Here is a 14107-nt window from a genome sequence, read left to right on the forward strand (position 1 = left end):
CTATGCCCTCATGCTAGAATACTGCACATGCTCTTCTCAAAGGTATTGTATTTCCTTGAGCATCACTCATTAAAGAATAGTATATAAAGAAAATGATTAAAGATGTCAAAGCAAACCTGCATGTGGTGGGGACAGGGAATTTAGAGAGAGTATACATATTTTTTCCTAGGCCCTTTTGTTGGAAGGTGATTTCCTTTTTTGGTTCTGCCTTTGGTGCATATTAGTCCTTTTTAGGTTTTTACTCTGAATTTGATGTGAAGGCTATAAAGGTGAAATATGCAAAAATGACCAGTCCAGGTCCATCAATAGTGACTGAAAAGGCCTTCAGCGTGGCTTCATGGGGTGGACTAGTTGTTGCTTTTTCTGTAAGGGCTGGAGGTGGGGGAGGGAAGGAAGAAGACTGAGACAAAGATAAAGATGGTGGTCACTGGCTTAGCACTTCCGACATGCTGCTTGAGAGGTGATAACAGCTTTTGGTATGGAATTAAGTGTGTGTCTATATATAGGACAAGTGATAAAGAAATTCTGATCTTATATAGATACAGCTTGGCCTCTGGTTTTTCATTGATTCTTGTGGAGTTAATGGTTTGCTGGAATTTATTCTTAGGCTGGTGGTTCTGTATGAGGGATATAGTATGTTTTGCCTCCCCCAATTACAATCCAGATCTGCTAGAGATATGGCTTTGTAATAAAGGCCTGACACAGAGGAATGCTGGCAACAGATTGCTCTTTATTTCCTGGCCCCAGTCACCTGACATGGGCCAGGGGTAATAGTTTATTGCCTCGTGTCACATGGCCAGGTCACTATCCACTGACTCCAGTGGCTATTGTTACAGGCTTAACAATACTTATTTTTGTAAGCATCCATCACTTAGCTGCAGCAAATAAAAAAGCAATGGTTATAAGGAGGTATACATAGGCATTTTTATTGTGTATCCTGACCATCATTCCCATGAGTTAGTTTATAAACAGCTACACCTGTATCAAGTGGAGTTCCCCAGGGGTCTGTTCTGGGTCTGGTTTTGTTCAACATCTTAATTAATGATCTGGACGATAGGATAGATTGCACCCTCAGCAAGTTCGCGAATGACACTAAGCTGACATGGGCCAGGTGTTCACTTGTGTTCACCAATGACACTAAGCTGGGGGGAGAGGTAGATACACTGGAGGGTAGGGATAGGGTCAATAGTGACTTAGACAAATTGGAGGATTGGGCTAAAAGAAATCTGATGAGGTTCAACAAGGACAAGTGCAGAGTCCTGCACTTAGGATGGAAGAATCCCATACAATGCTACAGGCTGGGGTCCGACTGTCTAAGAGGCAGTTCTGCAGAAAAGGTCCTCAGGATTACAGTGGACGAGAAGCTGGATATGAGTCAGTAGCATGCCCTTGTTGCCAAGAAGGCTAATGGCATATTGGGCTGCATTAGTAGGAGCATTGCCAGCAGATCAAGGGAAGTGATTATTCCCCTCTATTCGGCACTGGTGAGACCACATCTGGAGTATTGCGTCCAGTTTTGGGCCCCCCACTAAAGAAAGGATGTGGACAAATTGGAGAGAGTCCAGCAGAGGGCAACAAAAATGATTAGGTGGCTGGGGCACATGACTTATGAGGAGAGGTTGCAGGACCTGGGCTTATTTAGTCTCAGAAGAGAAGAGTGAGGGGGGATTTGATAGCAGCCTCCAACTACCTGAAGGAGGGGTTCCAAAGAGGATGGAGCTCGGCTGTTCTCAGTGGTGGCAAATGACAGAACAAGGAGCAATGGTCTCAAGTTGCAGTGGGGGCAGTCTAGGTTGGATATTAAGAAAAACTATATCACTAGGAGAGTGGTGAAGCACTGGAATGGGTTACCTAGGGAGGTGGTGGAATCTCTATCCTTAGAGGCTTTTAAGGCCTAGCTTGACAAAGCCCTGGCTGGGATGATTTAGTTGGTGTAGGTCCTGCTTTGAGCAGGAGATGGGACTAGATGACCTCCTGAGATCTCTTCCAACCCTGATCTTCTATGAGTCTATGAAACTGGAGTATATTAAAGCATACTCATGAAATGTTAGCGCACATTAGCAGGGCGCACATAGACAGAGTTGTGCAGGGTAGATTGCACACTCCAGCTTGCCAATAACTCAATGTTCATGTAGACAAGCCTTTAATGTATGTTTGCTTTTGCTGTCAGATGTCCCTGAAGGGTTAAACTGTAAATTCATAGCACCCTCACCGCCAATGTTCTGAGAAAGGGTGTGCTTAACCTACGAGGGAATCTAGGGCAGAGGTCATCGCTAGTCCTGGGGGCCGAGGGCATCTGGTCTATGTGGTTCCATTTCCATGAAAGGGTAACAGACGAGCGCCTGTGCCCAGGAAATGTACCTGTTGCAGCCTGCTGAGAGCCAGGGAAGCTTAAAGCATGTGAGTTCCGTGGACTGGGAGCCAACACGGCAGCCTGGTGAGGGTGCCCACTGTCACACACACAGCCCTCAGTAAAGCACTGGAAGGGGGTGCTTTACTGAGGGCTGTGTGTGTGACAGTGGGCACCGTGCATGCTGAGGCAGTTGAGCAGGCTACAGTGAAACCCATCTCCCATCTGTTGTGTGGGCAAGAGCCACACTGACGTAAATTGAGCAAGACCAGGCCAGAATCAGTGACATGGAACTGGGGAGAAGTTTTCTAAAGCCCCCCCTCCCAGCTTTCCCCTCAGCATGGGACCCCAATTTCCACAGCTCATGGAAGAAGCAGGAAAGTTTCTCTTGCACCTAATATTAGGTGAAAGCAAGGTTGTCCCATAGCAACTAGGAGGAAGAAATTCCTGCTCCCAGCCAGCATGTAGGCAAAGTCTGGTGTGGGATGGTTGAGAAAGCTTCATTCCCTTTTCCAACAAGCTGTTCTACTTGCAAAACCTCACCTGTCACAGCAGGTGCCAGCTCCTACAACCTTGCTGATACCAATGAATCATTTTCTCGGTTGGGTCTGGTTCATTCCTCATTCTGTGTGGTTGAGCCCCACTCAGCTGAGACCCCATAGCAGGCAGCATGGGGTGAAGTGATTCAGCTCCCCCTCCCTCGGAGATGGCCCTACCTTGTCTCCCCTTCCAGCCTTTTGGGGTCCCACAGGAGGTCATAAAGTGGCTACTATTTTCTTTAGGGAGACATACAGGATGCATGCCTGCAGACTCTCAATCTGCCTAGTAACGCCTTTACAGGGGCCCTTTTTCTTTCTTGCAGGGGTTTGGCTCAGGGACTGGTGAAGGATATTGCTCACAACTAGCTCCTTAAGGGGCAGCACAAAGTCTTAAAACTTCTCATGAGAGAGTGTCTCCTCTAACTCCTCTAAAGAGAACGAGAGCTCTCTCAAGCTGGGGCTCTGAGCAAGATGCCTTGGCCTCTCAACTAAGCTTCCCAGAATTAAGCATGCATTATGTTTTCAGAAAATGAAGTGCTGTACGCACCACCCACCGACCAGGCAAAGTTGAAGAGCTGTGTAATTCTTCTTCACTTGGATTTTGAAGGTTGGTTTTTAAGTGGAGTAGGAATTCCCTATCAAGAACTTCCTGTACCTAAATGTACTAAAATATCTTCATTGTTCTGCCTAAGGTTAAGCCTGCTGTGGCCTCTTAATAAAGAAGATAGTCACTAGAACCCATTGGTGACTTCATTCTTAATGTTATTTGATGTTAGGTCCAGAGAAGCTGATCATCGGGGCAGATACTAGACCCCATATAGAGGGAACATATTTGGAGTCTGATGTGATTCTGGGGAGATTGAGGCCCAAGGAGGAGATGTGTAGTATAACCTGTCTCATACTATGGCCCCCAAGCTCAGTCCTCCATTTTCAGCAGATGATTCTTAAGCATGATGTCTATACAACTACTATGAGGGCAGAAAACCTTCAGCACTGCTTAGAGAAAGTAGCCTTGTCCATGTCCTGGGCAGAAGCTCTATCTATTTCTCAGGATTCCCACTCCAAAAAGAAAAGTCAGAGTCAGCTGGCTCAGCAAGACGTACCTAGAACTGAGGTAAGGCCGTCTAGATCAGCTAGCCTTTCGGCGCATCGCTGCCCGGGCTGGAAGCCTAGTAATGGAACCGATGTCCGTCAAAACTCAATTAAGAAAACAAAAGGAAGTCCTGTGTGAGGAAGAGATGCTCAAAAGTGGACGCTATGGTCGCTTTGTCACATAGCTTTATCTTTACCTCAGTGGGCTAAAGGTGTCCTTTATGCTTTCTGCCGTGCAGCCAGTGAGAGTAAAGATGGTAAAGAAGATTATAAAGGAACAGGCCACTATGACTGTAGTCATCTTCTCATTAATCCTCAGATTTTGATTCTCAGACCTTCGTCAGAAGTAATTGGAACTTCCTCTCAAGCTCCTAATACACCCATACAAAACAGTACAACAGGGACCTATCCTGCACCAATATCTAGCGCTGCCTAAATTGTCAGCTGGGAAGCTGAGAGGAAGGAACTATAGTCACTCATTCTAAGAAGGTGATAAACACCTTCCTAGCATTTTGGAGGAAATTCACAAATGGGGTCTATCTAGATGTTGGTGATATAAGGGACACACACAAAGTCAAAGTCAGCTGAAGCAAAGGACAGTTTTGCATTTTTACAAGATGGCCTACCCATGGGGCTCAAGGCTATCAACTTTTGGAAAGACAAGTCAGGAACTGCAGGCATATTACACAATAAGAAACCCATAAGAATCTCTAGTCACTGGCAAACAACCGATTACTGAGAGCTACCACTTTCATTGGCCCCATATGCAGATACATGTCATGAGTTTGATCTGTGGCTCATAAGTCCTAATAAAGTTACCTTACTCCATCAAGGTTGGTAGTTTTTGTCCTTTTCTCAGTGCAGGTAGCTTGTCTACTCATCACCGCCTTGCCAAAGGGGGTTTTGGAACTTGGTGTGTTCTTTATGAAACCTTGGTTACACATTCTGTCAAACATGGTAGTTTTGTGAACTAACCCAGCCTCCATCTCCGTCACCACAATCTTTCTCATATAATAAGTGGTATTGTTGCCCTTTGGATTGAAGGAAGGAGACATGCATCAGCTAGATGGAAACAGAGTCTACAAAGGAATAAAGGTGTATATAGAAGAGGCGTTCAAAACCTCAGGTACGACACTCTCAGTACTATGTATTCTGTGAAAAGTGCAGCTGTTTTGTAAGCAGAGACATCACATGCATCTTATGAGGAGATCAGTAAGGCTGCTACAGGGCCTCTCCTCCATACTTTCTCAAATCCTATAGAACTGACGTCTTCACATCTGCTGGTGCAACATTTGGTAGAAAGGTGTTATGAAACAGGGTTCTCCAGTAACCACCAGGTACCTTTTCATTTCTACATAGGTAAACTGAATCATCCTCTCTCCCTAGGAATGACACTGATTGCTACATCCCAGTGTGAAGGAAATTTCATGACATGGAGAGGACTGAGAAAGGAAAAGTTCTAACTTGTGAATTTTCATTCCAGGATATTGCCACGTCAAGCATGCTGACCCTCACTCAGAGGATTGCATTATGTTCAGGGGGGGGGGGGGTTTCTAGCTACTGCTTGCTGGTTAAGTAGTTTGAAAGGGAAAAAGGTGTTCCTCTGAGGAATCCCTAAACTTCATGCCAAGGCTCTGCTACAAATGATTGGAATTGAATAGTACCTGTGAACCTTTATATAGCTAGTATTGGAAGCTATTGTTCTGAAAAGTTCTTCCTGAGGGGCAGTCCTATACTCAGGCTCAAAGGAAAGATCTGATCTGTCTCTGGTTGCCATGAAATGGGGAGTGCCCCACCGTGAAAATTGTCTGCCATGGGAGAGCCTAGAATGAAAATTCACAGGTAAGAATTGGATTCCTAATTCACTTTGGAAGTTAATTAAAATGAATTAAGATAAACCAAATTAAGGCTACTTTAATTCTGATTGAGTGTGTCCATACAGGGATTTAATGCAGTTTAACTCATCTATATCTACATCTCAGTATCATCTACTCATCTACACCTTTAGTTAATTTGAGTTTAATTTTCCTGGGTACCCCGACGTAAACAAGTCCTAAGGAAGTTCTCCACTCAACCCCACTAAGCTTTATTGGAAGTTAAAGGTTTCGTGGAGTAAGGTTTCGTGGACATCCTTAACCTTGTAATTTTTTGACTGTTGGGTGTCTAGCTTTGCAACCGTAATGTTCTCTGAAAATAGTGGAGGGGGGGGGGGGGTTGAGGCAGGTTGTTTGTTTAGTATGTGGATGAACTATGATATACTGATTACAGTGCTGTGGACACTGCAGTGCCTGGAAAAGGCCCTCATAATCGTGGGTGTGATAGCATGCACTCAACTCAACATTCATCTGTGTGATGTTGCACTCATAAATTACAAAATCGCACTGATGAGAACTCTCCAACAGTGTTTGAAGAAGAGCCAGGAGCAGTCAAGGTCAAGCAGTCTAGTGCCTGTCAAGGATCTGATGCTGGAGAGACAGGATAAACTACACTGAATGAGAGGTAGGTTGAAGTGGCACTAAAATGATAACCGTCATAGGCATGGGGGAGGCTGGTTTGGAGGCAGTGAGCCAGAGTCTGTTTTTAGTTACACTAGTGTATATCCAGGGTAGTTCCATTGACTTCAGTGGTGTTCCTCAAGTTTTCACTGGTGGCACGATAGCAGAATGTAGCCCAATTTGGGTACTGTTGGAAAGAGGCAGCCTCAGAAACTGAATGTTTTTTGGAGTAGCTGTAGGGGTTGCTGACATTTTTTGAATGGGGGAGTTGGTAGTGATAATAATTGGGGACTTTGGTGGAAAGCAGGCAGAAACAGAAACCGCTTGGGGGTGGCATTTATAGTTGGGGAGGCCTCAGCAGGAGCTATCAAAGAGTATGGGGGCGGGGAGAATTGTCATAATCCAAGACTCTGGGGGAGGCAGGACCCACAGGGACTCATATCAGTGTATTATGTAAAATATAAAGCAGACCAATTGTGAATTACAGGGCTATAATTCCTGTTCTGAGTTCTGCTGATTACACAATCTACTTGAACTTCTCTCCCATGGTTTATGATGTCATCAGAACATCTTGATGGAATTATAGCCCTGTAATTCACAGCTGCTTGTTATTTATTACATGCACACGTATTTTTTATATTTAATAGCATGCCTCACACAGCTATTTTTTTCTTTTCTGCAGTGGTTTTCTCAACAGAGCATTATATGAAGCAGAAGAATTAAATATCACTGCCATGCTTGGGTTTATTTGCTAACCAAAATAACAAGCTTTTATAGAGCTTTATCATAGCAAGGCCACTGCTTTACAATAACATTAAAATGAAAAGCCATCTGGGGCAGCCGAGCTAATAATTATTTAAAATCATTTAAAAGCCAGTGAAAATAGATAATGCAAATGTAGATTTAAAACAAGGGGAAAGTAGGGACATGCCTTATGTCAGGCTAAACCCAACCCTGAAAACCTTCTCATGTAAATAGCCCTGTTGAAGTCAACCAGTCGCATAAGGGATTGCAGGTTTGGATCCTTATTTTGTTACAGTTAGAAGGTCAGGGTCTGGTGACTGTAGATGCAAATACATATTTTCTTGGCAACAGTTGCTACAAGTCTGACGTGAAATTTACAATGATTGATAAGTGTGGCTGAGAGGTTTTGAATGGTTTTGTTAACTTCTACACATTTGTACTCTACTTTGCCCAAAGCCTTGTTGTGTGGAACTACATGGGAGTCAATGGGATGGAACTCTGGGGCTGGGAGTGGGGCTTTGCAGTAGAATCTGTGTAACTCTGGTTCCAGAGACCCTTGCATTTGATGGCTTCTCTCCCCCAGCTTCTTGGAGCCCATCTGAGCAGTACACAGGGTAGGCAGAGATTCACCTGCGTTGTCACATTGCCCATGCTCCACCCCTGCCCTTAGAGCTGAAACCACCATGGCTGCATCAAGTGCCAAAAGGCTTGAGTTTGGAGGCAGTTCTGAGGGCCTAATAAATCCTGAAACTCTGACATGAGGCAGTTATCCTGGCTGCATTTCTCACAAGTGGAGGAAGCCACATATGAGTTATTCGGGTCTCTCTATCTTTCATATGCAGGCATCAGAGCTCGAGGTCCAGGTTCTGTAACCAGAGGAGGATCTCTGTATCAAGGGAGGCTAGGCATTGTAGACCGCCCTCCAGATGTTGGGCTGGGCTCTCTTCCAGCACAATGAGTTGTTATAGGTGATGCTGCACCATAGTCACAACTTGGGGAGGACACCAGATATCCTGAGCTGCTGTCCCTGCACGGCTGCCCCAGACCAACAGCCTTGGTGCTAAAGGCTACAGACTCACAGCAACCACTCCCCAGGTCCTTGATTGGATGGACAGGCAGCACTTTCATCGGGTACCCGCACTATATATAGCACCCAACAGGAAGAGGAAGTTGTCTGAGCAGCCGCCCATTGCTTGCCCTGTTGCCTCACTGGCCCCAGTCTTGCTGCCTTGCCTAACCTCATCTCCCTAACTGCTGACCCAGCTTCTTGGATTGGATCTTCCGGCTTCTGACCCCTGTGAGAACTCTGATCATTGCCCCGGACTGCCTCTGATACGGATTGACCTGCTGGCTATCGGACCACCCTCACACACTTGACTGCTGCTCTGGACTGCCCCCTAGCCCACCCTGGGCATTACACCTGTTAAGCCTGGTCCAGGATCTACAATCAAGTGGACATGGAGGTGGGTGTAGCATTGGAGCCTGAATGTACTTAGTTTGTTAGACCAGCAGTTCTCAAACTGTGGGTCAGGACCCCAAAGTGGGTTGTGACCCCACTTTAATTGGGTCGCCATGGCTGGTGTTTAAATTTGCTGCAGCCCAGGGCTGAAGCCAAAGTCTGAGCCCCACCTCCCAGGACTGAAGCCGAAGCCTGAAGCCCTCAAGCTTTGGCTTTGGCCCCACTCCAGGGTGGCAGGGCTCGGGCTTCAGTACCTCTTCCTGGGGTCGTGTAGCAATTTTTTGTTGTCCGAAGAGAGTTGCAGTGCAATGAAGTTTGAGAAACTCTGTGTTAGACTATCTTTCCAACCACGGCTTCTACGCTATAGGGCATTTTGGCTCCTTGGTGCTGCATGGTAAAAGGTCAGAAGAAACTGTAGCAAAGGAGTGTCAAGAGATCAACTATGGTGACACAGCCTGGACTACAGGAGTAGGATTCCTCCCCTGAATACAACCAGGTCATCCCAGACAAATGCTTTTATATCACCATACACCAGCATGTATTCTATTTATGCCTCATTTTATTGTAGAGGATATTTTAAATTGTTCTTAGAGCTGCATTGGCACACATTGGCATTATTTTTATATCCCTACATCTGTGTAGCCAAGTTGCCTTGGTTATCATCTACCAGGCCTCAGAATGATAGAAAAACTAGAATAAAATTAAAACCCCTCAAAAACAAAAACTTTATGCCACTGGAACATGGGGATTCCCATCTCCCTATTGAAATGCAGCACATATTTCTAGCCAGCAGATTTTAAATCTACCACTGGCTCAGCACTAAATATTACCTATCCTGGATCTTAGATCAGTGTAATTTTGGGTTAGGAAATTAAACACCTAGAAGGAAAGAAGAAAATACCTTTTGTGGAAGGTTCTTTTGGCTAAATGAAATGGAAGCTGCTCAGAGGCTTAGGTGGTCAGAAATAGTGCCCGTGGCAATGAATTAGTAGACAGAGTGCAGGTGGGGAGATGGAAGGTACAACATAAACTTAGCTGATCACGTGGCTGCAGAAATACAGGGTTGATGATACTCGATAGTGGTAGTGAGTTTCTAATGACAGTCCCACTGCGCCGTTCTGCAGCCCTTTGATTGTGATTTAGGAAAGTGTGCTTAACTTTAAACAAATACTTAAATTCTATCAACTTAAATGGGACTTAAGCATATGCTTAACTGCATTCTTAAACAAGGATGCTTGCTGAATCAGGGCCTTAGTCCCCACGCTGGCAAAACGCCTGTTAACTTCTCTGAGAGTTTTACCTGTGTAAAGACTGCAAGACTGGACCTAACAGCCCAGATACTGAATAGTCCATGAGAGTTACATGGATAGATCCCCATTCATTGGAAAGAGAAAATGCTCTCTGTTTAAATAACATATAGGGTTTGGCGTGAATTGACAAAAGCTAGGGAATTCTACATTGTTGCCAACACTTTGCTCTTTACCCACTCGTTTTGCTTTTTCCATCTATAATAGGACAAGTTAAAGAGGCTGTCAGCACTCACTTTGTTTTTCCTGACTTTTGTCAGTTGAAGTTAGACCTTTAATGCTGTTTAAACATAGTTTTCTAAAATCGTGGAGGAAAAACGATGCCATATGTCACATAAACCTGGATGTAAAAGATACAATAGTGTAATAATGGGGCTTCCAACCTGCCAGGATATCCTTGTAAAGGAGAATTGATTTTCTCAAGGATTCTTTACTGGGCAAAACAAATTAAACCTACCTTTAGTTCTATTTGTTTAAAGACCTCTTTGTTAAAATAAGAAAAGTGATATAGAGAGACATTCTAATAAATTAGAACAGGATAAATTATACCCGGAAGCTTTCTGAATACCTCCAGTTATGAGATTCTTTATAATTGAAGAATACTGCTGAGGCCTCCCAGGAAGGGAGCCTGCAGATGTCTCTGAAACACTTCGATTGACTGTGGTTTATTTCAGCTGTGATTCTACAGCTGGTGTGTGATCCCTCTTTTTTCACCTTCCTTTTTGTCTTCATTTTTTTAACTTTTAACTTGATACGTCTTCTGACATGTAAAGGGGTTCTGAGTTAGACACACTGTCAAGTAGATTAGGCCCCATACTTGATTTTAAAAATAGGGTAATCTGCTCCAAAATGCTCCAGGATATCTAATCAATCACTACAATCCGGATAATTTTTTTTTAAAAGCTAATATTTATTTAGGACACAGTGTGCACATTATGCTGGCCTAATTTATTATTGAGATGAGCAAACAAAGAAAAAATTCATGTTAATTTCAACGAGCATTACAAATGCATTAAAATAAATCTCATTATGGCCAGATTCTCGTCTGGTTTAAACTGACCATTGTAAAAGTTCATTGATTTTAATGGAGATATGACAACGTACATGATCTGATGATACGATCTACTTCTGTTTGTCAAAGGAAATCTCACCACCACTTAAGTGGGATTTTTTCTAGTGTTCTAATAGAGTATTAGAAAGAATAGAGTGAAAAAAGTTAAACATTGTCTCCTTAACAAAGAAGAATGAACACTGTAATGTATTTGTGTTTCTGTGCTGCGATCTACTGGTGTGGGTTGTTAAGCTATGATAGCATAAATATGGCTGACTGAACCAAAGTCACAGTGTAACTCACTAGTCAATGTGTATTGTGTGTCCCTTTTCTGTGTGCAATGGGTCTGTTACAGCTCTTAGCTTGGGAGCCTGGTTCTTTAGTTCAAGCTATAGTGATTTATGAAAATATGGTGGTCATAGCATAACTGCTCATCTGGGATTTCCACTGCTGTGAGACTCAGATCCTCAAGATGGACTTCCTCTGTCCCAGGGAAGTATGTAATCCACTGTTCAGTGCATGTGATGTGTCCTTCACTGTGCCTGATGCACAGAGGATTAGAATCTGTTACAATCTTGCCCAGAGAGCCTAGATCTTTATCTCAAGTTCTGAAGACTCATGCACTTAGTTCTGAATGCTCCCAGTTCAAGCCATGGTGTTTTTGCTTAGACAAGGATCACCACATCAGCATACCTCTCAACCTCCCCACTTGAATGCAATGTGTGACAAAGACTCTAAAATGAGAGACACAAAAAATTTACATGTGGTGGAAACTTACAACTCTGAGATTCATTCATCTAGTGTAAATAGCTCTTTATGTAATCTTAGTTTCATGATTCTTTCTGAGGAAATAATTTGCAATACTAAAAGTGCAGGGACACAAACTGTGCGGAATGTGGAGAACTCTGGGACTGAAACTGAGTGACATCCCTCGAAATAAGGGACATTTGAGAGGCCTGAGTCTCAGTATTTGAGTCACTAATATTAATTGCCTTGAAATAGATAACAGAGCTGTTTCATTTGTAAGAAAATAGATGCCTCCTCTGCTGGAGGTTGTGTAAAAGTTCAGCCGTAATAAACTTGCTCCTTTAAAAACTGTTGTCTGTGTCAAGAGCTCGAGCTCTGTAGCTTTGTTAAATGTTTGGCATTCATAATTTGTAGATGTTTAAAGCTCAGTAAGGAAAAATTTTGAAAAACAAACTGTTGAGTGCTGAAAGCGCGGCACTAGAAACGTAATTATTGGGAAAGATAATTTTTACAAATTAAATCACTGCAATGCTCCATTGGGCCCAGAAGCATCTTCAGTTTACTTGATATAAGCTGACATTTTGTACATTTGGAGCCATATGAACATGCACTATAGGGCAGCAGTAATGGTATTAGTTCCTTAATTTCTGCATCGCATGCTCTGTTAAGTAATGGCTCATAAGAACAAAATAAATCCAGGACTTGCGTAAAGATGATCAGATTGGAATAATAATTGGGTATAGGCTCAAACCCAGAGCTCAGTTCATGCCACAAGTAGCCAGCTGCATGCTCCTACTCCTATTGAAGTCACTGGGATTCCTTCTGTTGAGATCAGTGGGACCTAAATCGGGTACTAGGTGTGGAGAGGGGAGGAAGAAATTGTTTCCTGCAAGATGCAGACCAGCTTGTCAGCTATTCCATGAAGAATTTGCTAGCCCAATGGCTGGAGTAGGCCAGTTGTCTCCCACTGTGAGATAGGACAGGATGATCTGCTTCCCCCAGTCTGCTCACATTTTGCCAACTCTGAGCCCCATGAGTGTTCACTCCCTCCCTCCTGCAGCTCACCAAGCTCCATACTGCATAGTGGGAGATCATCTCCTTTGTACTCTCCCTACATTGAGCACTTTCCATTGCACAGCAGAGCACACTGGTTCCACTGGGTGGAGCCTTTGCAGTTATGGGGGTGAAGGCTGGATTTCTTTCAGAGTGCTTTTTCATCCAAGGATCTCAATATGTTTTCCGGATGATAGGCCTGATGCTGTGAATGTGTACTCTTGGATGTAGTGGTTACTGCCATGAGTGGTTTCCTAGATGTCAATGCAGACACTACTCATGGCAGAAAAGACTATGCAGGTTAGTGAGTGTTTGTTTGCAGGAGGGGCCTACGTGCCCAGCCTTGCAGCCTAATGCTGGCAGAGCTACCACTGACTTTGGTAAGAGTTATGACAACCCAAAGATTGCAAGATTGGGACCGTTGATTCTCACAGAAGGCCTGTGATATACATAAGTGTTTACTGTAATTTTACAGATGGATAAACTGAGGCCCAGAGGAGTGACTTGAGATCACATAGCAAGCTAATTGCAGATTTGGAACTAGAACCTAGCATAGGCACCGAGTTCCCCTCTTTTCCCTGGGTGCTCAACCCCCACCTCTGCCCCCAGCCCTGCCCCCACTCCACCCCTTCCATGAGGCCTCCCCCGCCCCAACTCTTCCTATCCCTTCCCTGCCCCCATTCCAAACCATTCCCCATAGTCCCCGCCCCAACTCTGCCCCCTCCCTACCCCATTCCAACTCCTTCCCCAAATCCTCCACCCCTGAGCACGACATGTTCCCTCTCCCCCGCCTCCAGCCCCCCGGAGTGTGCTAACACCGCCAAACAGCTGTTGGCGACGGCCGGGCAGGAAATGTGGGGAGATAGGCGGGAACGCGGCACGCTCAGGGCGCGGCACACTCAGGGCATGCCAGCCCCAGAGCACCCACGGAATCAGCACATATGGAACCCGGGAGTCACGACTCCCTCTCCCCTGCTCTTGTTCCCGGACCACTCCCATCCCTAGTGTCTGAAGGGATTTATCCTGTTTGAGTGGCATGAAGGAATAGCTCATCTCAGAGAAACTTCAGCAAGGCTTAAAAAAAATGCTATCAGTGGAAAATATGTGTAAGCAGAGTCAGGATGAGCTCCACCCTGACATCTGGTGGTGAGGTGTGGCAAGTTGTGGAAAAGAACTTCAGGGGCTGATCTCATTTGCAAAGACACACTCACCCCGCCTAGCATGAGCCCATAGCTGCCCAAATGGTCACTTTGGCTGCTGTGGGATCCCC

The 14107-nt window shown here is 44.6% G+C and overlaps 1 long non-coding RNA gene across 3 annotated transcripts in view; it reads left to right on the plus strand.

Moving 5' to 3' along the window:
* Positions 1 to 12133, plus strand: part of LOC311527168 — a 78037-nt gene extending 65904 nt beyond the window's left edge. For 2 of the 3 annotated variants that reach the window (XR_014713262.1, XR_014713263.1), the window contains exons 2-3: positions 6384 to 6480; positions 8063 to 12133. This is a non-coding gene — a long non-coding RNA (uncharacterized lncRNA). Of the gene's footprint in view, positions 1 to 4914; positions 5108 to 6383; positions 6481 to 8062 lie in introns of those variants that run through there. The other variant, XR_014713264.1, reaches the window with a different exon arrangement.
* Positions 12134 to 14107: the final 1974 nt, after the last annotated feature.

Source organism: Lepidochelys olivacea (assembly GCF_965140295.1).
Source record: "Lepidochelys olivacea isolate rLepOli2 genome assembly, chromosome: 10".
NCBI lineage: Eukaryota > Metazoa > Chordata > Testudines > Cheloniidae > Lepidochelys > Lepidochelys olivacea.